Genomic DNA, 23,583 nt, shown 5'->3' with positions numbered 1-23,583 from the left:
CCTTCCCAAATAGCACCACAAGTTATGATCAAGTGTTCAAACACAGATGTCTGTTGTAACATATATACATTCAAAACACAGCACTTACCCCATATGAAAAACATCTAATATATAACACCTGAAACTACTGCTTAGTTCTTAGAAGATTTAGAAATGAAGAAAACTCAACAGGGCATCATTACAACCACCAGAGATTATAGTGAGGCATACACCACAGTGGCATAAAGTATTTAATAAAAGAGACAAAGACTAATATACTGAAAATGCAGTGAATGCTCCCCTAGGTTCACTGACCTATATCACCTTAATTATTTCATGCTGTATTTCATTATTCTCACGTTCTCCATTCTCTTTCCTGATGTCCAACCTCAAAATCAGTCTGTTGCTAAGCACACAATGGAAGAAATGTCAAACTCATTAGCACCCCAGTCTACTTTAATACTTGCTGTGGTAAGATGTATACCAGAAGATCAGATACAGAAATATGTTGCTTACCCTGAAAGTGTTTTATAATCATGATAATCATTAAAATTGCCTTCCCTTTATTATACTTATATTGTGCATTGTATACATTATCTCATTTACTTATCATAGTGCACATTTTAAAGAATGTATGACAGATTATCTGAAGATAAAGAATTATTATTAAGAGAGCTAGTGAATTGAGTGTCTAAATCCCAAGGCTACCATTGCTAAAACAGGAATCATTGGAAGGAGATCACTTGATTAATTTTGGGTGAGTAGAAATTAAGAGCTTCACTTAAGCATGTTAAATTTGACATGATGAGCACACATACAAGAAAAGCCATTTAGTAACCATTTGGATAATCTAGGGGGTATTTGTAACTTTACATTGCCTTGGCATACATTTTGAAAATGTTTGACTTTCTCCTATCAGAAGCATACTAGAGCCACATTTGTAAGTTGCGAATTCTCCACCTCCTCTCAGTTCTATATACTGGTTAATCAAGATACCTGTCTTATTACAACTACTTCTACCAGCTAGTCACCAGACTCACTGCCTATGAAACAATTAGATTCATCTTACTTTATTAGTCCCATTGACCATAACATCCACAATCAATTCCCTTGGACACCATCAGGGCAAGGCTGTAGCTTGCTGTCACTCTCTGGGGAGAGACTCTAAGACCAATTAGAACAGAAAAACATATAATTGATGTACTCATATTCCATGAAATACAATTTAGAAGTGTAAAACACTATAAAACATAGTTGTGGTAGGCAAACCCTTCTTGTTATTTTTAGGATACATAGCAATAGAAATATTTTTCCTCTATAACCCCATTGATGATCTTGTCACTAGGCTATAATTTTGGGACACCCTACATAAAGATCAACAAGAATACTAAGGATGTTGAATGCCTTTTTCAGAACTGAAGTATAAACTGAGAACAGTGTCAGAGATGAAGCAACTGTATTCTTTATTGATGAAAGATATTTGTGTTGAACAGAGAGACACATTGATTTGAAAAGTGGACAAGTGAATCAAAATTATACACTCCAATGCAGGATAAAATTGTGAATATACATAGGGATAAAGCCCAGAATCAAATATAGGCCACAAGTATCCAAAGTAGTTTAGAGATCAGAATTTGGTGATATTATTCTTTAGACCTTCTGAAATTTCCTTGATTACAAACTTTCCTATTTGTACACATGAAGGCTACTTGTTTGTGGGATTGTTTCATGTACAGGAGTGATATCCCGGTACACCTGAGTGGTGTTTGTTGCTTCTATTAAGATAAAGCACAATGTAGCCGGGTGTGGTGGTGCACGCCTTTGATCCCAACACTCTGAGAGGCAGAGGTAGAAGGATCGCTGTGAGTTCAAGGCCACCCTGAGACTCCATAGTGAATTCTAGGTCAGCCTGGGCTAGAGTGAGCTCAAAAAACTAAAAAAATAAAAAATAAAAAAAGATAAAGCACAGTGAGACAAAATATTATTTCTGGGACAGTTTAAATATGTTAATTACATATGTTAATTACTGCATAATATTTCAATATGTAATGTTAGTATGTGAATTAGCTACTCAATGGAATTGGCAAGTCTGGCATTTTAATAATTATTTTGGTCCTTTTTCAATGTACTGGAATAAGATACAAATGAGATATGTTTTATATATATATATATATATATATATATATATATATATATATATATCTCCCAAAAATCTATGTACAGCTTAATCATGTACAAAAGCTCAATTGAATTGTGAAAATGGAAAGATTATACTAAAAACCACAGCCCATAGAAGTTTAGGAATGTACTGGCATCTAGCGGACAGAGGAAAGAATGACACCTAGTCCTTGTAAAGAAATTGAACAGAAGAGGTCCATCATTCCAAAAAAGAGTGAAGATAAAGAGAGGGAAACTTTAATTACCCTGATTTGATCAGTCAATATTGAGTACAGCAATATAAATGTGAAACTATTTCATAGTTATGCAAAATTATTATGTAGAAACCAAAACCTCAAGCAAATATTTTGTAAAGAGAGCAAAATGTTGTATTTCTCTATACCTAGCCTAGAGAAATATAGAATCAGAAGGCTCTGTTGATGGCAAACAGGAGGCCCTGCTAATAGCAGGTAAGCAAGAGGCTCTACTGGTATGAATAACATTTTCTGGGGCCTGCATTGTTGAGCAAACTCCTTAAGATAAGTGAGATTCCTGGTCACAGGCCTACCTCATACCCCCAGGTGGCACTTCCTGTAACTGACCAACAGATCTGTTTGCAAGTTCCATTTTTTTACTTTTATGGCTATAACTGTCACATGTAAGTTGTGGTTTATGGCTTAATTCTCATCCTGTTTCTTTTTCATAAAAACTGACACTCTTAACAGTGCAGGGCTTCACTCAAAATCTAAAATGGAGCCCTGGTATACTTGACTATCCTTTTTTTTTTTACCCAATAAAACTTTGCCTCACATTCCATGAGTCAATGATCTTACTTGTGTAAAACTGGACCCCTTAACATTTTGGGGGCTCACCCAGGATCCACATTTCAAGACCTCCGTCTCTGACTCTGGGGCGACTGTACTAGGGAAAGACCCCTTAGTCTTGGCCTGAGAACCATATCTCCATCCATCTCCATGTTCCTGGTTTGGGAGTTGGTAGCAAGCCATTGACAGGGAACGTTTGCCTGGGACTACTGGTCCTCTCATTTATTGGATTAAAAAAAAAAAACCCTGGAGGTGCTTTTTCCACTCTTCTTTTTGTTTCTCCTTTTTATCTGGTTTTCCCAGTTTTCTGGTTTTACATACATTTTCCTGTGTCCAAGAGGAGAAACTGGATGCAGCATTAATTCCCCTGGAATAGGGATCAAAGGGCTGCCTTTGACACTCCCTGGCTCTGTTCAGAGATTTTGAATGGAGGCCTGTTTCTGGTTCAGTTTGGCAGCCACAGCGGCAGTGTCAAGAGTGCCATTACTGCTGGCATATTTATGTTTGGTGTTGTGTTCATTTGTTTTGTCTTCATCTTTTAAGATATGGGTCAAAATCATTCTGTTGAAAAAATCTCCTTTAAAACTGGTTAAATACCACTTTAAAGAACTTAAGAGAAAAAAGAGAGATAAACAATAAAATGAGCCTATTATCCTAGCTGCTTAGGATCCTAGCTGAGACAGAAGGTTCCAATGTGATAGACTGACTCCACATTTTAAACCATGTGACATTTAACTTGGTTGATAAAAATAAGTACAAATTTAAATTTGAAATTTGAACTATGCCTGATATTTTATCTTTTGTTTAGGCTTTAAACAAATAAGATGTTGTTTATAGATACATTTAGGTTTCTTTATTAATCCAAATAGTTCAACAGGTCTCTCCTAAAGTTTTTGTTGGCATTTGATTTACTTCAAGGTTTTTTGTTTTTTATTTATTTATTTATTTATTTTTGGTCATTGTCTCTAAAAGTCAGATTTAAGTAAAGCCTATGGTGAACTGAAATTTGATTTAAAAAATGTCATACTGTGTCACATGATATAATAAATATAATTACTGAGTTTATATTCTAGGTTAACTTCAACTTACATAGGGAATTATTATAAAAAACAACAATGTTCTCTCTGAGATGGTGACTCATAATTTGCCAGGTAATTTACAAGATTATAATGTCCTGTTACTTAAATGGAGGAGGCAACTGGCCTGAGTTCTAGACCAACCTGCCTCAAAATAGAAACAAAAAAATGCTTTACTCTTAAAAGTATTTCCAAAATTATTAGAGATATTGATAAAGATTATCTCCAGGGCTGGAGAGATGGCTCAGTGATTAAGCACTTGCCTGTGAAGCCCAAGGACTCCAGTTCGAGGCTTGATTCCCCAGGACCCACATTAGCCAGATGCACAAGTGGGCACATGTCACATGCATCTGGAGTTCATTTGCAGTGGCTGGGAGCCCTGGCGTGCCCATTCTCTCTCTCTCTCTCTCTCTTTCTCTCTCTGTCTGTCCCCCTCAAATAAATAAACAAAAGATTATCTCCAAAATGGCTGTCATGTTTTGCCTATATTCATAAACTTATAACTTAAAAAATGTATTTCAGGGCTGGAGAGATGGCTTAACGATTAAGCGCTTGCCTGTGAAGCCTAAGAATCCCAGTTCGAGGCTCCATTCCCCAGGACCCACGTTAGCCAGATGCAAAAGGGGGTGCACGCTTCTGGAGTTTGTTTGCAATGGTTGGATGCCCTGGCGCACCCATTCTTTCTATCTGCCTCTCTCTCTCTCTCTCTCTCTCTCTCTCTCTCTCTCTCTCTCTCTGCCTCTCTCTCTCTCTCTCACTCTCAAATAAATAAATTAAAATAAACAAAAAATTTAAAAATGTATTTCATTTTACTAATAGGAGATATCTCAAAGCAATGGCTTACATAAAATCTGTAGATATAAAACAAGTCTGGTAGTCAGAGATTTTTGGTGACATAAATACTAAGAAAGGCTTTTTTTTAAAATTTTTATTTATGTATTTGAGAGCGATAGACACAGAGAGAAAGACAGAGAGAGGGAGAGAGAGAGAATGGGCGCGCCAGGGCTTCCAGCCTCTGCAAACGAACTCCAGATGCGTGCGCCCCCTTGTGCATCTGGCTAAGTGGGACCTGGGAAACCGAGCCTTGAACCGGGGTCCGTAGGCTTCACAGGCAAGTGCTTAACCGCTAAGCCATCTCTCCAGCCCAAGAAAGGCTTTTTCTCTACACATTTTCACTAATAAGATGGATAGATCTCTAAAACCAGACTACTTGCTTCTTTGTCAGTGGATAATAAGATTAATCAATAAGGTATAGTTTTTTCTTAATAGTCTTATAAGAACAATGGTTAATTATGTGATGAGATGAGTTGATGGAAGGAACTGGGAAGGTATTTTTCAAGGTTGGAAATGGAATGCTTGTTAAAAATGCTTTTTGAGTGGAACTTAGATCAGAATGTTAAAGTATGAGGATAAAGATATGTGTATGTAGAAAAAATGTCAGAGATCTAAAAAGACCAAATCTTGTCTAAAATTAATTTCCTTTTAAAAGAAACAGAAAGCTATTTCTCAGACTAAAATATGTTTGGATAACTTGCTTAAGCTTTATCAAATTTAAGTCATAGGTAAAACATAAAATTGTTTTATGTTAATAAAACTTTCTGTGATTTCAATGGCTATCTAGATTAAACTAAAATAAATGGTTGTCAAATGATATATTTTTTTCTTACCAAACAGATAGGTCAAGAGTTGGATTAGAATTTAGCTAGCTATTTTGGCTCAAAAAGAGCCAGATTCTGCTTTATTATATGTAAAGTAACTCTCTCATTTCTGGCATCTTAAGTCCAGTGCTTATCACAGATTAACTCTTAAGACACGTTCCTTACTTTGTTGTACAGCCTTATGCTCAAACAATGGTCCTCATCTGAAAAAAAAAAAAATTTCAAGTTCTGTGGTTCTGTTCCCAGTATTCTCTGGGTAACTGGTCCCCACACAGGTATCTGAATTAATCAAAGATGTTTTCAAACACAGGTGCTAAGGCTTTATACTGTTTTATTTGCCCTTTCCTGACAATTTCTAGGTTAAATTAATTGGTTCATTTGTTTGTAAATTAATTGGTATTGTTTTCAAGACTGGTAACAAGTTCTGCCTGTATTTATAACTATTAGGTAGTTAGAGTGTAAGATGTACCTATCCTCTATACCTCAGATATGGCTTATGCTGCCATAGGACAACAAAAGTTTAAAAGGTTGGACAAAGTGATTTTAAGAGCTCCTGTGGCATTCTTTAAGTAAATCTATTTCAGTAATCAAGTGTGCTCTATAGATACATTCCTTTCTAAGTGTGTTAATTACCTATGTAGAAGCCAAAGCCAATTGGAATAATCAGAGCAAAAAACATCAATATTTTGGCCTGTGCTCCCAGGTCATGAGGCCACTGTAGATGATGGGACACTTCTACACGGAACCCCTGGTAAGTTACCAGTCTTCCTATGGAGGCCCCAGCAAAATTGGTATTGTCTGAAACAGGAGAGTCATAATCAAGGAACAATCAGTCCTCCTGACTTCCCAAAGAAGGGAAATCTACTTGGCCAGCATGGCCCTGACTCATCCTAAAATACAGAAAGCAACAGTAAACTATAGGGCTACTCCTGGGTCCTTTGAGTCTCTTTGGAGAGCCATTGATGACCTCCAAAATTCATCCTTGAGGGCTGGAGAGATGGCTTAGCGGTTAAGCGCTTGCCTGTGAAGCCTAAGGACCCCGGTTCGAGGCTCGGTTCCCCAGGTCCCACGTTAGCCAGATGCACAAGGGGGCGCACGCGTCTGGAGTTCGTTTGCAGAGGCTGGAGGCCCTGGCGCGCCCATTCTCTCTCTCCCTCTTTCTGTCTTTCTCTCTGTGTCTGTCGCTCTCAAATAAATAAATAAAAAATTAAAAAAAAAATTCATCCTTGATTAAATTTTGGCAGCTTGGTCTTAAACACTCAGTAAGAAATATATAACCAAAGATTTAAAAAAAAAAAAAAAAACCCTGGGGCTGGAGAGATGGCTTAGCAGTTAAGTGCTTGCCTGTGAAGCCCAAGGACCCTAGTTCGAGGCTCAATTCCCCAGGACCCACATTATCCAGATGCACAAGGGGGTGCATGCCTCTGTAGTTCGTTTGCAGTAGCTGGAAGCCCTTGCATGCCTATTCTCTCCCTCGCTTTCTGCCTCTTTCCCTACCCTTCCTCTGTCACTCTCAAATAAATAAAAATTTAAAAAACCTTAAATATATAAATGGCCTATTATGTAATACAACAAGAGCTTTCCAAGAGGGGAAACAAAGAAGACCTTAAGACATTTTTCCTCAAAGTTCTAATTCTGTAATAAAGAAAAACAGCTACAGATGTCAAAAGGGTTATTTTCAAAGTTGGAATATATATAAGTTCTGAGACCAAACATATTTTTGTACAGCCTTTAATGACAACCAATCTCTCTCCATTATCAAGGTTAAATATTGTATATATATTCCTGATAACTCTGCTAATATCTCATCTGTTTAACGAGCCATATAAAAACAGATTCAGCTGGGCTGGAGAGATGGCTTAGCGGTTAAGCGCTTGCCTGTGAAGCCTGAGGACCCCAGTTCGAGGCTCGGTTCCCCAGGTCCCACGTTAGCCAGATGCACAAGGGGGCGCACGCGTCTGGAGTTTGTTTGCAGAGGCTGGAAGCCCTGGCGCACCTATTCTCTCTCTCTCTCCCTCTATCTGTCTTTCTCTCTGTGTCTGTCACTCTCAAATAAATAAATAAATAAATAAAATTTAAAAAAAAAACAGATTCAGGCCATGTCAAATATTCATGTGCCATTTGATGAACAGTTCTGGAAGAAAATCTCAGCCAGATCATGATCATATAGTCCTGAGACCATCCAAGCTTGTCTATCAAGATTCCGTCAACTACAAAAAGGACCAGTTTTCTGTGTGCTCACTTCTCATTAACTCCTTACTTCTATTCTTTCTCCCCAAGTTCTCTTCCATCTTCCTGCACTCCGGGGTCCATTAGAATAGTTCCCTTTCCGAGACTCTCTAATTGCCACAAGACACAACTTCGTGTCCCATTCAGAAGGAAATAGTAAACTATCTGATGTCTTTGTCCTTTAGCAGCATTTAGAGTTTCTTCTCAAAAGAGGGAGAAATAAAGGGGAATAGAATTAGGGTGACTGGACCCCTGAAGGTAAAAAGGGTAGGAAAGTTTTTCTTATCTCTTTCCAAGTTCCAAAGAACTGTTTTTCCACATGTGCACTGTGTCCCTGGCTCTGCAAAGGACAAGCCTTGCCCTCTTTGATGCTAGTCAAGTTATATCTTTCTGCCTGTCCAGCTCTAAGCCAACCAGAGCTGAATGCCTGCTCAACATTTCCATAAACAGGACCAGTTGTGTCAAGACACCCGCTCTCCTTTGGTGAAAAAGGAATAACTACTCCATACATAAGTATTTCCTCTCCCATCTTTTGTTCCTTAGTCTTGATTGTTTCACAGGTGTATCTCTACTAGGAAAAAAGCAGCCTACAAACTCTGCCTGTACCAACCAAAAGAGATCTTCAGCCCTCTCCTGGTGGGCCACGGCATGCCGCTGTCTCTGGGTTCCTCAGGTGACCAACAGCCTTGAATTTCTCCAGAGACAGTTAAACTCCCTCATGGGTGTGGTACTTCAAAACCATCTAGCCTTAGACCTCATTACTGCTGAACTTGGGGGGATATATGTGGTCTTGAGACAAGAATGTTGTTTTTTGTTGTTAATGAATGAAATGTTGTTAATCAAAATGTTAAAACTCAAACAAGGAGCTGCTTGACTGCTACAAGCCTGAGTACCCCACCGCCTGGTTCTCTAAACCTTTAGTTACTTGGCTTATCCCACTCCAACAGCTATGAAAGTAAAGAGGAAAAAAATAAAGAGGATTAGACTTACTTTTTATAAAACTAGGGGGCCTATGTATGGCTTTAGATAAAATAATAACTGGTTTCAGTCTATGTTTAGCTGGTCTCCATGACGAACTTCCCTTTCTCTTCTATTGCTGACCCATGATGCTACTACTCTTAGGCCTTACCATAGGACCCTTCATTATTAACACTCTAAATAAATATATATTTATAAACATAGATTAGTTCTGCTAAATTTATGGTATTACAGACACAATATCCCCCCCCCATCTGAAACTGAACAGATCCTAGACATTCTCCCTCACAAGTCAAAGATTTAACTCATTGCTATTGTCAGAGGGGGATATTTAAAGAGAGCAAAATGTTGTATTTCTCTATACCTAGCTTCTAGAAATATAGAAGTCAGGAGGCTCTGTTGATGGAAAACAGGAGGCTCTGCTAATAACTGATAAACAAGAGGCTCTGCTGGGATGAACAACATTTCCTGGAGCCTGCATTATTGAGCAAACTCATTAAGATAAGTGAGACTCCTGGTTAAAGGCCTACCTCACAACCCCCAGGTGATGCTTCCTAAAGATAAGTGGGACTCCTCACAGGCCTGCCTCACAGCCCCCAGGTGGCACTTCCTGTAACTGACCAACAGATCTGTGTGCAAGTTCCTATTTTTACTTTTATGGCTGTAGCTGTCACATGTAAATTGTGATTTATGGCTTAATTCTCATCCTGTTTCTTTTTCATAAAAACTGACACTCTGAATAGTTCAGAGCTTCACTCAAAATCTAAAATGGAGCCCTGATATACCTGAATATTCTTTTTTTTTCTTTTTCCTTTTCTATACTTTTTTTTGTTAACCCAATAAAACTTTGCCTCACATTCTGTGAGTCAATGGTCTTATTTCTGTGACACTGGACCCCATAACAATTTAAGGTGATTAAGTTTACTATTTTTGTTTTGTTTAATCAATTTATAATTACTATTTATATTGGGAACTTTATTATATGAAAAAAATCCCTGTAATTTGGTCATGTCCTCATCAGGTTATTGTCTTTTGGGTCCTCTCCCCAATCCCTATCCACTGAGTACCCTCCTCTTTCAAGGCAGTCTTTTTCTCTGTTTTCTTGTCTCATTCCTTTTATCTTCTGCCATCTTCCATCAAAAGGTTTATGGGCTCAGAACAGTGCCAGCATCAGGGTACTGGAAATTTCTGAGGGTATATGAATGCAGCAGGTGGCTTATGTTAGAAGGACAGCGCCCCACAGGAGGCCTTCCTACCCTGTGGCTATAAGATGCTTACTGCCCTATCTTACACAGTTTTGGAGCATGTGTCACAGATCTCCTTTAGTGTTGTGATCTTGGAAGCCAAATATTTTCTACTTTCATGAGATTTTAGTCTCTCAGTGTATCCCATCATCTCCATAGCAATAAGAACAGCACATGTATCCAATCTCCACTTTCTCTGCAATGAGAGCAGGGTCATAGCAGGTGTGATAGAGACAACTAATCAAGTGCTCAGGTTTCTCTTGTCATTTTAAAATTTTTATTGTTTTTTATTTGAGAGAGAGAGAGAGAGAGAGAGAGAGAGAGAGAGAGAGAGAGAGAGAGAGAAAGAAAGAGAAGGAGGGAGGGAGGAACAGAATGGGTGTACCAGGACCTTCAGTTGCTACAAATGAACTCCAGATGCATGTGCCACCTTGTGCATCTGACTTATATGGATCCTGGGGAATTGAACCTGGGTCCTTTGTCTTTGTAGGCAAATGCCTTAACCACTAGACCATCTCTCCAGCCCTCTCTTGTCATTTTGATGAGTCTTTGGTCTTCCTTCTAACACAAAGTGACAATAGTCAAAGGGCATTTACAGTGCTTTTTGATGGACATAATCTCACCATTTAGCATAAGAACAGTGGAAGCCTTCCCCCAGAGTCTATAACCTTCCAAGCCTTAAGGTTTGGACTTGGTTCTCAGTACCAAGTATGGATTCTATCCCACTGAATGGGCCGCCACTGTTGAACCTGTAGGTACCTCTTGCCTAGATGGCTAATTATGTAGCTTGCCAAATGCACTGCTTTTTCAGCTCACCTAGCACTTTCCAGCACTATGACAGCTATCCAGTGTCCTGAGCTGCAGCCTGTGGTGTCTTCAGCTATAGAGTCTTACCTTCTAATTCTGGTCGGTAACCAACACTTTGGCAATGGCTTACAATGTTTTGGGGCCCTCAAGGGCCCCCCTAACCAACAACTCACTTTAGAGAGGAATGATTCAATACATACAGTATACTTTTGTCAACTTTTTATACCATACACTATAAATTTTGACAGTTAAAAATAATTTAAATGTGTTTTTAAAGGGCAGGTTGTTGAAAAGAACATACAAATGTATAATTGTGTTTGGGAAAAACCTCAAAAAGTGTTACTATAGAGATGTATCAGGGCTCAGAAGCAATGTGTTTCAAGTATCCTAATACAAGAGTTTGCTAAAATTCCAAATATATTGTTGGGTAGGATGCTCATTAATTTTGAAACTGAGATTTAATTCCTTGTGAAATATCTGACAGCTATACCATAGGTAAGCCATCAGTGTTTCCATAAGTGTTATTTTAAGGCACAATGACATTGCTACTTGAAAGAAGGCAAAACCTATCTACTCTCCCACCTCAGTTTCTTATGTGTATAAAACAAGCTTGAAAAAGTATCAGCCAGTTTCAGAAGAATCTAAGGCAAATTGTGCTGAAAATGTTGAGTAGGATTAATATGGCAAGGCCCAATAGGTGGATATACTCACTGGAAACTTAGGGACATGTAGAAATATGCTACTAGCAATGAACATCATAAGTGTCATTTTCTATAGTAGGGTTATCAGAACTAAAATATGTGGTTAGAAAGACTAAATGACTAACAGAATATGACAAAGAAGACATTTGTATAAGATCATTTGATTTGATTATTCAAAAGGAATGAGTGTTTCCCAATGTTCATCCTGACTTTGTATATTAGACAGGGTTGTCTAGAAGAACAAAAATGATAGAATTAACATTTGTCATAAAGAGTATTTAGTACTTAACTTTACAGAATATGATTTAGGAAGTCCAAATATGTCTATCTTTTTTTTTAAAACATTTATTTTATTTTACTTATTTGAGACAGAAAGAAAAACGAGGGAGGAGAGAGAGTGAGAGAGAGAGAGAGAGAGAGAAAGAGAGAGAGAGGATGGGTATGCCAGGACCTTCAGCAACTGCAAACTAACTACAGACACATGTAACACCATATGCATCTGGCATACATGGGTCCTGGGAAATCGAATCTAGGTCCTTTGGCTTTGCAGGCAAGTGCCTTAACCATTAAGTAAACACTCTAATCCAACAATGCCTATCTTTAGGCTGGAGCATCTGAGACCTGGTAGCTGCTCAGCTGGATGCTATCACTGAAGGCCTAAAGAATTTTTGGAGAGAAGGCTGAGGAAGCTGGATCCTAATATCCACAAAGGATTACCTCAATAGGGTAGATGCATGCACAAGTGAGTAGCAAGAGCAGCTAGACAAACTGCCATGTGCTTTCTTGGAGATTTTTTTTATATACATAGTCCACCATGAGAAGGGCTACCCTTTCTGGGGAAAGGTATACATCCCTGTGAGACATTTTAGGGTGACTGGACCCAGAATAAAATCAGTAATGTTCATCTGTCTGCATTTGCAATATCTACTGTATTAGAGATCAGAGAAGGATCTCTTCTCTCCTTATCTTTTGACTAAAGGAGTTACCTAGATCTCTTTGTTGCCATATAAACAATCTGTGTTCCTCCCTGAAAAGGAGTTCTCCTTTCCTAGAATTAGGATTTAAATATGGTCCTGGCATTGTTGTTGGTTAAGCTTAGCCCCAAAACTTGGTGTCATGGTTGGCCTTTTCCTGAGCCAGCACCCCCCCCCCAGAGTGCAGACCATTCAGCACTTCCCCACATCCTCAGGTGTTCTGGCCTTTTCTTGAGCCCAGACTACTCAACAGTCTCTTTTACTCACCTGATCCTGTGAGTAAAACCCATCGCAATAGGATTTTAAATACATGCTTACTGGGTAGACACATTCTTTGAAGCCATAGACTCTATGTCGCTGCTCTGGTAAGGCCCTGTCATCTCAGCTTTGTGACCCTTACTCCCACATGTGTTGTCTACCCCTTCTGCCTTTCACATGGCAAGGACTCTGCACATTTTTCTCTTAATGTAATGGGTCTCTTTAGTCTCTTCTTCTGGTCTATGGAGTTTAATTCCTTAAATTCATAAGACAAGGATCTGAGGATATCCCAAATTTATTGACAACTTCCATTATACCTTGTGGTAGTTTGAATAGATGGCCCCAATATATTCAGTATTTTTTTAGTTTGTGACTGGAGGCAATATCACTGGCTAGATCTTAATGTGTCATAGTAGGTTTCAGATTTCAATCTAAAGATATGTTAAGTGTGCCTAGCTAGAGTTCCTGAAGTGTGCTGTGCTGTGTGGTTTGTGGGTTTTAGGCTTGTGGCTTTTACGATTGTGCTTCTCTCTGTGTGTTTGGTCCTGTGAAAGCAGGCCAGCTTCTTCTGCCATTATGGAACTTCCCTTGAATCTGCAAGCTTCAATAAATCCCTTCCTCTATAACTGTACCTGGTCTATAAGTTCATCTCAGTGAACCTAAAGCTGTCTGCCACAGTAGCTGGTACCAGGAGTGGGGTGAGAAGTACCTGAACATGTGGATGTTGGTCTTTTGGAAACTTTATTTTGGAGGAATAGGCATGGACTTGGTACTTGCAACTGAAGATGTCTTCTGGAGTGGTAAACCGAGTTTTATGTACTATTCTGATGTTAGTTTGAGAATGCTAAGTGCAGACAGTATTGATCTTTAAGGCTTGGCCTATGAGTACAAGTGTGAGTGTTTATCCTTTCCTTTCACCTTGTTTGAGGCTGGGCTTCTTTTTTATTATTTGTGGGAGAGAGAATATGAATGAATGAATTAATTAATTAATGAATTAATGAATATGGGAATGCTAACACCTCCTGCCATTTCAAATGAACTCCAGATATATGTGTCACTATTTTGCATCTGGATTTATGTGGGAACTGGGGAATTGAACCAGTGTCAATAGGCTTTGCAAGCCAGCACTTTAACTGCTGAGCCATGTCCCCAGCTCATTTTCTTTTCTTTTTGAGACATGGTATCTCTCACAATGTAGTCCAAGCTGTCTGGAATGTACTGTGTAGCTTCAACTGATATTCTTTCTTTCATTTGGTTTAGTCAGTTGTTGAGGGTTTTATCTGAGGTGTTATATGCCTTGCTGAGCTCTTTAGTTCTAAAATTCTTGATAAGATTTTTTTAAACTTCTGACTCTTTGATGAATTCTTCATTTGTATCCTGCATTATTTTGTTGATTTTGTTTAAGAGTTTATATAAATTTTCTTAGATCTCATTGAACTTTTAAAAATCATCCTTTTAGAGTAGACTTACACAAAAAATATCTCTCAAATAACTTTGCCTACCTTCTTAACCCAAGCTCCTCTCACTCCTGGTTGGAGAATCTGCTTTATTTTACAGATGGCAGAGAAAATAGAGGAGAGCTGAGATCCACTGATAAGACCAGAAGATAACCCATTGCCCACCATGAGAATTGCCACCTCTTCCACCTCTGTTAGGGCCCAGGAGAACTTGCACTAGAAGTGGTGTCATGAACACTGCTCTTGCTGCTAACCTGATAACCAGCTCCAGAGTGATGGTGGCAGACACAGTGATCAATCAAAACCTATCTAAGGAGAAATCCAGAAGCTACAGAGATCTCAACACTAAATTAGACTGCCAACAGGCATGCAATGGCTCAGGAAACATACAGAACAGGGGGAATACAGATTTTTTGTAAAAGTCACAGAGTGTATGGGAGTACCCTGAGGAATAGTTCCCCCACTATCACATTGGGACTGAATGAATGCTTCATGACTTCACAGTCAATCCCATAACCTCACTGAGAAGGGCCCCAGGGAAATGGAAACTGGGGAAAGGTAAAAAAAAACAAAACTGCATCATCTGTTAAGAATAAATTAATTAAAAATCATTTCTTTATTTTTTTTCAGATATTAAATCCACTTCTGTATCTTTGGACTTGTTATTAGAGACATGATTGTAAGGAAGTATCATATTACATTGTTTTTTTTTTTATATTCTTCTTATTTCTATGTAGAGTTTGCCACATCTGGTCCAGTGAGTATCCACTAATTTTTGGATGATCTTATAAAGCAGCTTTCTCCTAAGCCTCTATCTTGGTGTATCAGTTTGTTATGTAATGTTGTGTTTATTTTCAGCTGATCACCATAGTGTGGTCTTGTTTGCCTATAGGTTATTTGGCAATAAGTTCTGAGTTCAGGCACTCTATACTTAATATAGTTTATACTGTATTAGAGTAGGAGGGACTGGTGAGTTGGGTCAGTTGCTAAAGCTCCTTATTTTAAGGAGGAAATACCCACTGATTCTCCAAGTTTCATAAGACTGACACTTTATCAATTCAGGAAGGTATGGTGTAAACAGCAGAATATGTTGGATACACTCTCTATGGCTACTGCTACAAGGAGAGTAATAGCTATATCAGATAGAGGGGGTATCCACAGGCACTTCATATTCATTCTGTTACTTGAAAAGATTTCTGTTATTGACTTCTCAAATCACGGTGAAGTGTGTGAAATTCTTGTCATCTGATCAGTCACTGATGTAGTCCAGGTGCTTTAGGAGGAGATAGGTTGGTAGGAATTATTGCCCCCCTTAGTGGCACTCATATCCACTCAGCAAGCATGGTTAAACAAGGTGTGAGTGTGACTGATACAGAAGAATCCTGCAGCTTTGCAAACAGTTGTAATAGTCTTCTCTCTTGTTACTCTGGATATGTTTGCTCAGTTGCAGGACTTGAGGACTCACCCTCGACAGAACATGCCCAAAAGCCATTGCACAGATTGGAGATTTATGCCCCTCCAATTCTCTTAAGTTATAAATGCCTACTTCCTCATGAGTGGGAGTGAGTCTGGCAGAAGCTAGACAAAATTTCTTTCAGTTTTAATGGAGGTATAGCTCAGTATTAGAACATGAGTCCAACATATGTGAGGCTGGTCTATGCTGTATCTGTAGAACTTACAAAGACAAAACAACAAACATATTCACCACAAAAGGAATAGAAATCATTAACTCCTCTCAGCTGAGGAGCAAGTCAGTGCATACTGTGGCCTTACAGAGAAGTTTATCTGAATCTTCTCAGCTTGTGCTCTGTGGGGGCAGGACATTGGCGACCTTACTTCAGCTGTGGCACCTACTGGACATCCAGTGGGAGTGAGTCACATGCAGCCAAAACAGGTTGAAATTCTACTCAGGAAAGTGCTCACAAGAATGACCTAACGTGGAATGAGGCCAATGTCGGGACAGTTTCTTTCTGAAGAACGTTTGGTTGTTCACCTTGAGGGCAAGGTGCTTGCTTGAGGCTGTCACAGGCTGCCCCTCTGGACAAAGGGAGTAGTGGAACCACATAATTCTGTATTGGGAAAGTGAAAGCAATAACTGTATAGGCCATTGCCCTCCACCCTACCACCCTTAGATCTGGCACCCAAATGAAAACACATATGATTCAATGTGTCTCTATTCACTGGGCAGGTTTCCTCATCTCCTGGTTATTAAGGATGGAACCTTTTGCTCCCTAGTGCCTATTCCCCTCAAGATAGAACACTCAGTGTATTTCTCGGTCACTTTACCAAGTCAAGCATGTCTTGGGAAGCAGCTATGTGCTGAGGCAGTGCTGCAGAATGACTTGGAGTTTCAGAGATGGAAATATGACCCCTTAGAGCAGTTTAAATTCAAGTAGGAACTCAATTCTAAATATGACTTTTTGGATATTACCATAGAAATTTGCAGGAAGATGATGTCAATTACTTCTCTGCAGTTAGCCCCACTGTGCAGACTCTAGGTCTCTTATCTGTTTAGGCTGCGATGTGGCAATGCTCCAGGTTCTACAGGGACTTCACTGTGGGCCTCTCCCTTTCACCTTTACCTACACAGATGGCATACCCTTCTCCAGCCATGGGGCATCAGATGTTGGAGTATTTTATGTCTCTTACTATGCTGTTGTCCTTGATCCTTGGATTTTAGTAGATTTCTCCTTCTGCACTGTTTAATTCCAGTGTTCTTTTAAAAATTATTTATATATTTGAGAGAGAGATACAGAGAGAAAGAGGCAGGCAGAGAGAGAATGGGAGCCCAAGAGACTCTGGCCACTGCAAATAAACTTCAAGTGCATGTACCACCTTATGCAACGCCACTGCAAATAAACTTCAAGTGCATGTACCACCTTATGCATCTGGCTTACATGGGTACTGGGTAAACAAATCTGGTTTCTAAGCTTTCATAGTCAAGCACCTTAATCGCCAAATCATCTCTCCAGCCCAATTGCAGTGTTCTTTAATGGTCTCCCACCTTAACATAAAGTTACACACTTGTTGCTTTGCTTCTAACCCATGGAGGAGGTGATGCATTTTGGGTGGCATCTTGAACCTTCTGATCCTGTCTTCTTGTTGCCCTTGTCAAATATTACTTAACTATACCTGCATGGATAAAAAAGAGTAATGAGCTAATACAAGAATTCAATTAGTTTGTTTTGGTTGGACATGCCCTAGAAAAGTATGTTCTAAGAGATTGAAAGTAATGAAGAAACAGACAAGACAAGAAAATAAAAAGAGGTTTTTATTCCTGAATATTCTGCACTATGTAAACAATATTGAAATTAACCTCTCCCCATAGTAGCTGAAACAACATTAGCAGTCTGCTTTCTACAACCCAAGATACCTAAGCACAGGGCCAAGAGGGTGTCAAATAGTTGAAGCTGCAAGCCATTCCACACTTCATCATAAAACTATCTTATTATTCCCAATTTATACAATAAGAGTCTCTGTAAAATTGTATTCCCTAAGAAGGATTCTTTTGAAGGAGAGAAATAATGTAAGAGCCACAGGTGAGTAGGTATACTTTGGGGTGCAATTCTCCCAACATGAACTGACTGGTATACTGAAGAACCCTCGGTGGTTACCAATACAAGACCAGCATGATTCTGAGCCATTACCATTTTGACAAGGACAGCAGAAGAGGTCAAAAGGAAGGAGACAACAGCACAGATGAAGCACTACCTAGAAAGTGGAGAGTGTGGTGGTTTGATTGAGGTGTCCCCTGTAAACTTATGTGTTCTGAATTCTGGCTTCCCAGATGATAGAGATTTGGAAATTACTGCCTCGTGGAGTCAGTGTATTGCTGGAGGCAGGCTTATGAGTTTTATAGCCAGTTTCCTTTTGCCAGTGTTTGGCACATTTTTCTGTTGCTATTGTCCACCTTATGTTGGTCAGGGAGTGATGCCAACCCTCTGCTCATGCTATCATTTTCCCCTGCTATCATGGAGCTTCCCCTCTAGACTGTAAGCCAAAATAAACTTTTACGTTTTGTCCCCACAAGTTGCTCTTGGTTGGGTGATTTCTGCCAGCAATACAATCCTGACTGCAACAGTACATTTGGTGTTGCTGATAGACATCTGACTGTGTGGCTTTGGCTTTTTGGAGCTAATTTTCAAGAGGAATGTAGAAGGGCCTAAGAGATGCCCTGCAGTGCTGTAAGTACAGCTTGATGGACTATTCTGGCCAGAGTTAAAAGACCTGAATGTACTAAGAACTATGTATGGGCTGTGAGGTTTGGCTTATGAGGGTAAGAAAGAGCTTTGCTTGGACTGGGCTAGAAGCAGTTTGCATGAGAGGGTTGCTGTTATGCCCATCCTGAGGATTTGTGCAAGGTTGCATTGCATAGAAATGTACTGGTGTGAGCAGAGGGATATGGCACAGAAAAAAATGAAATATTTGGGGGAAACTGCTGCCTATTCAAATGCAATTGAGGGTTTACAACCATTGAGACTGGACCAGCTAACCTGCACTGGAGCAACCAGAAGACTGTAGACTCTTGAAGAGACCTGAATTCTCAAGGAGTATTCTGTTCTTCAAAATATGCTTTATTCTTCAAAGTATGTTTTATTATTGGCGGCAGGCTTATGGGAATTATAGTCAGTTTCCCCTTGCCAGTATTTGGCATACTCTCCTGTTGCTATTGTCTACCCAATGTTGGCCAGGGGTGATGTACACCCTCTGATCATGGCATCATTCTACCCTGCCATCAACCATCATGGAACTTACTCTCAAGTCTGTAAGCCAAAACAAATGTCCCCCCCCCCCCCCAATAAGCTGATCTTGGTCAGGTGATTTCTGCCAGCAATGCAAACCTGACTGCAACAGAATATCTTCAAGAAATGTGGGTAGAGGAGGGGAGGACATGATAAAGGGATGGCAACATGCTTAAATTACTGTATGTCTATAAATTAAAGTTCTCAATAAAGATAATCCTGTCAACTAGGGGTAGCTGAACAAGAGGGTAGCAATCATATTTTATAGGTAGGTATTTCAACAAAGGACCTGTCCAAATATGATAGCTTAAGAAGTGCTCCTTATTCTGATTTAGCTCTTGTGGATTCTTGGATTCTGGGGGACATCTGTGCAGGCCATGGTAGTCATGATGGTAGAGAATTATGTATGGTGGGATTCAATAGATGTCACTGTACCTTTTACAATAAAGCCTACCCATCAGATGCCCTCTAAGAAACATCTGTGAGCAGGTGCTGAGGCATGAGGTTATGAACATTTGTTGCTTTTCTTTGCCTTTTAAGACACGGCCTTTCTGTGTAGTCTTAGCTGACCTGAACTCACTTGGTTCCCTAGCCTGGCCTCAAATGTGTGACAATTCTCCTGCCTCAGCCTCCTCAGTGCTCCTGAGATTAGAAGTGTGAGCTATCTCACCTGGCTACGTATTGTTTATAAAATTTTATTTATTTTTTATTTCTTCAAGTCAGTGTCTCACTGTATACCTATTGGACCTGGAATTCACTCTGAAGCCCCAGGCTGGCCTCAAATGCCTCCTGGCCATCTTCCTACTTCAGCCTTCGAAGTGCTGCAACTAAAGTTGTGCTCCACCATTCCTTACTTTTTTCCATTTTATTTGTGTGTGTGTATGTATTTATGCATATATGTATGTTTCACATTTTATTTATCTGTTCTTGTGATGGGTGTTGCTGTGTAGAAGCTTCCCGCAAAAGTAAAATATTGAATTGAAACATTCCTTCCAGGAATGCCAGGAGAGAGCTGAAACTTAAAAGGTCACAAGACCCTTCCTAATGTTATGGAAACAGTTAACTCCTTCTGGGGGAGGCTGGAGGAGGGGAGACATTGACCAGTTGAGCTCCTAAGGGTTGTGCAGTGTGCTCCAGAGATCTACTTCCACGAGTGATCACCTATGCTGGGGTTGCTTTTCTGTTCCACATAAGCCAGATGCACAAGGTGATGCAAGTGCACAAAGTTGTACATGTGCACAAGGTGGCACACGTTTCTGGAGTTTGATTGCAGTGGCCAGAGACCCTAGTCCACCACTTTTTCCTCTCTGTTTCTCTCTCATGCTGTCACTCTCACTGTCTTTTATAAAAATTACAAAATAAATAACATGCAACCCTGGCATAGTGTGTCCTTCCTGTAATTGTAGCACTCTGAAGACCAAAGCAAGAAAATCTTGAGTTAGAACAGAGCTTGGGCCACATAATGAGACTTGTCTGAAAAAGAATAATCATATAAACAAGTTGCCACAATCCTTTAGTCCCAGAACTCAGGAAGCATAGGCAGGAAGGTCAGGAGTTCAAAGATATCCTCATTTAGTGAGTTCAAGGCCAGCCTGAGCTATGTAAGACTGCTAGTTTTGATGTGATAGTATACATGTGTGGCCCCATAGACTCAGGTGTTTTATTAAAATTAAGCTTGTAACTTGGGTCTCCAGCAGCTAGGCTGGAGAAGATGTTACTGGAGTGGATCCTAGGGCTCAGTCCTAAGGTGTGTTTGGGAGCAGATCTTCATTCCAGTCCAAAGATGTGGAGAGGAGAAGTTTGTGCTCTCGTGGTTTGTGCTTGCTGGTGGTGCTGGCTGTTGGTGGTGTTTAGATTCTTTTACCATTGACGGTGTTCCCCTGGACTCTGTAAGCCTGCAATAAATCTCTTCCTCCCATAAGCTGTCTGGTTGGATGTTCTTCCCAGCAATGAGGAGCTAACTACAACAGAAACCATCTATAAGTGGCTGTACCTCAGTTGGCACAGTGCTTCTGAAGCATGCACAAAGCCATGGGTTTGATCCCTAGCACCACATAAACTGTTTTTTAAACAGGTCATGGGACATCTGAGACCTATTCTCAGTTTGAATGTAATTATTCATTTTTGTTTGTTTTATGGAATATTTACATCAGTATATGTGGTATCAAGCTACAGTAAAGGAACCACTGAACCTCAACCCAGAGAGATTCAACTATCTAGGGTAGGACAACATATTCTTGTGAGTCACCATCCAGGTGACAGTGTGGTCACAAAATTGTCTTAATTGCTACATGGGAAAACATTCAGTTAACATGGTGAATTTACATGGCTAAACATGCTGCTGCAAAGCTCAAAGCCTAGTATGGAGTCCACTGAAGCGTTTTAGTCATATGTCTGCTTTCTTTGTACCCTCAGAAAAGAAGCCCAGCATTTTACCTCCTGTGTTTTCTTCTTGCTTCCTCATGGTCCATGATGCCAACTGATGATGTCAGAAGAATGGAACCAAACTAACAAGTTTGGAGGAAATTACTTTGCCATTTTTCTAAGTCTTTGAGCTGTACATCAAATCTGGGACCTGATCACTCCATACTTGTTTAACCTGCCTGTGAGGTTCACAACAATTTTCCCAGCTCTCTGATCATCAGTGGTTTCAAACTCACCAATGAAAGCATGCTTCACCATCACTGTTAGAAATCAAATGACTTTGGAGCATGGCCTAATATGGACCTGGCATTTGCCTCTTTTTTTTCAGCATTGTTGATGCTCTTGAGAGCATCCACCAGGACATTCATGCACATCATGATGGCAGCAGAGAAGTATGGCCTCATTGTTTATATCCCCTTCACTTGCCCTTGAAACGTCAAATTGGTTTAACAAGGTATAAGTTATCAATGTTTGTTTTTAATAGAATTCTCTTTCCTTGTGTGTGGTCTGCTCTCAAACCATTTTTTCCTCATTGAATTTCCCATTCTTGGCCATAAGATGGTAGCATTGCTTAATATATCACAGTTTAGTTCTGCACAGTTGTTCATAATCAAATTTTTAATAATCTGAAACCTATTTCTCCAGTTATTTTTAAAACTCTTTTGTTAAATAAGGAAGGTCTTGAGCTTTGGAATCAATGAGGAGTGTTCCTTAAACCACTCATGGTTCTGCTTGAAATTTTAAGTAGAGTCAAAGAAATTTTCTTTGGGGAGAGACTCATTCCAGCCCTTTATCTTCATGCTGATCCCTACCAGGCATAATAAATATGAATATTTTAAGCTATAGTCTTCTTGTTTGATGTATAAACTCAACTAGTAATTCACTGCCAATGTTTAGTATGATCATTGTCTAGTTTACAGATTGAGGTTAGAATAGATAATACAAAAACAATGAGATCATTTAATCATTAAGTTCTTTCATTACCAGGTGAGGCAGGTTGCACTATAGATGAATAAAGCTATTATGTTAGTCATCCAGTTTTCATTGAGTAATTATTCTTTATTAAATAATAATTCATTATATTTCAAGAGAATCATTATCCTTTTTATAATAGTAACATAAAGTAATGCATGCTTATGGTAAAAAGTAGCTGTGTACATAAGAAAATGTAAATCTTCTCAAATCCTGTATTCCAGAGACTACATATACTCACTACCACTGTAAAATATCCTGAGCAAATAAAACCATATTATTTATGCAGATCCTAGTTTGAGTCAAACACTATAACACTACATGTAATTAAAAACTATAAAAATTAATATTCTAAGCTGGGCGTGGTAGCACACACCTTTAATCCCAGCACTCGGGAGGCAGAGGTAGGAGGATTACTGTGAGCTTGAGGCCACCCTGAGACTACAGAGTGAATTCAAGGTCAGCCTGGGATACAGTGAGACCCTACCTCAGAAAACCAAAAAAAAAAAAAATAAAAATTAATATTCTAGTTTATTAGATATAGAGGCCTATATTTTATTTTTGAAGGCTTAGGGTGCCCTTTTCAATGTCTGACTCTATTTTACATAAATAATGTTGGTTTGGTTCATGCCTTTCACTCTGTACTCTGATGTTCCTTTGGTAGCTGAGACCCCAATCTAATTAGCACCATTAGAATCTCCAAATTAATTCCATCACCTGAATACTACTTTGGTCATGGGGGATTACATACTTTGGTGAAACACCTGTCTTGATGACCCGGTGGAAAATAGAAGTTAAAAGATGCCTGAGATGTTACAGATGGGCTCAATAAAAGAGTGGTCTTGTTATCTCTGCAGTTGATCAAGCAAAAATCTGGAAATCTTGATTTCTTTCTCTTAGTACATTCTGTCAATTATTACCTCTCCTAAATCCTACAAATGATGTTTGTAATCCATTAATTTATAATTTAAGCTCATGTTTTATGCATGCATTTTGAAACAGGTTAAATAGGCACACCTTACTGAACAAGGTGCATTAATTAGTTATTATTTTACTTTACTGGAAATAGGTACCCATCTGCTACTAAACTTTAACTATGATAC

General features: G+C 39.3%; 1 pseudogene; it reads right to left on the bottom strand.

Moving 5' to 3' along the window:
* Positions 1-21,470: 21,470 nt before the first annotated feature.
* On the bottom strand, positions 21,471-21,888 carry LOC101607111 (annotated as a pseudogene).
* Positions 21,889-23,583: the final 1,695 nt, after the last annotated feature.

Source organism: Jaculus jaculus, chromosome X (assembly GCF_020740685.1).
Source record: "Jaculus jaculus isolate mJacJac1 chromosome X, mJacJac1.mat.Y.cur, whole genome shotgun sequence".
NCBI classification, from domain to species: Eukaryota; Metazoa; Chordata; class Mammalia; order Rodentia; family Dipodidae; genus Jaculus; species Jaculus jaculus.
The sequence above is the reverse complement of the archived record's forward strand: the minus strand, read 5'-3'. Positions and strand labels throughout refer to the sequence as shown.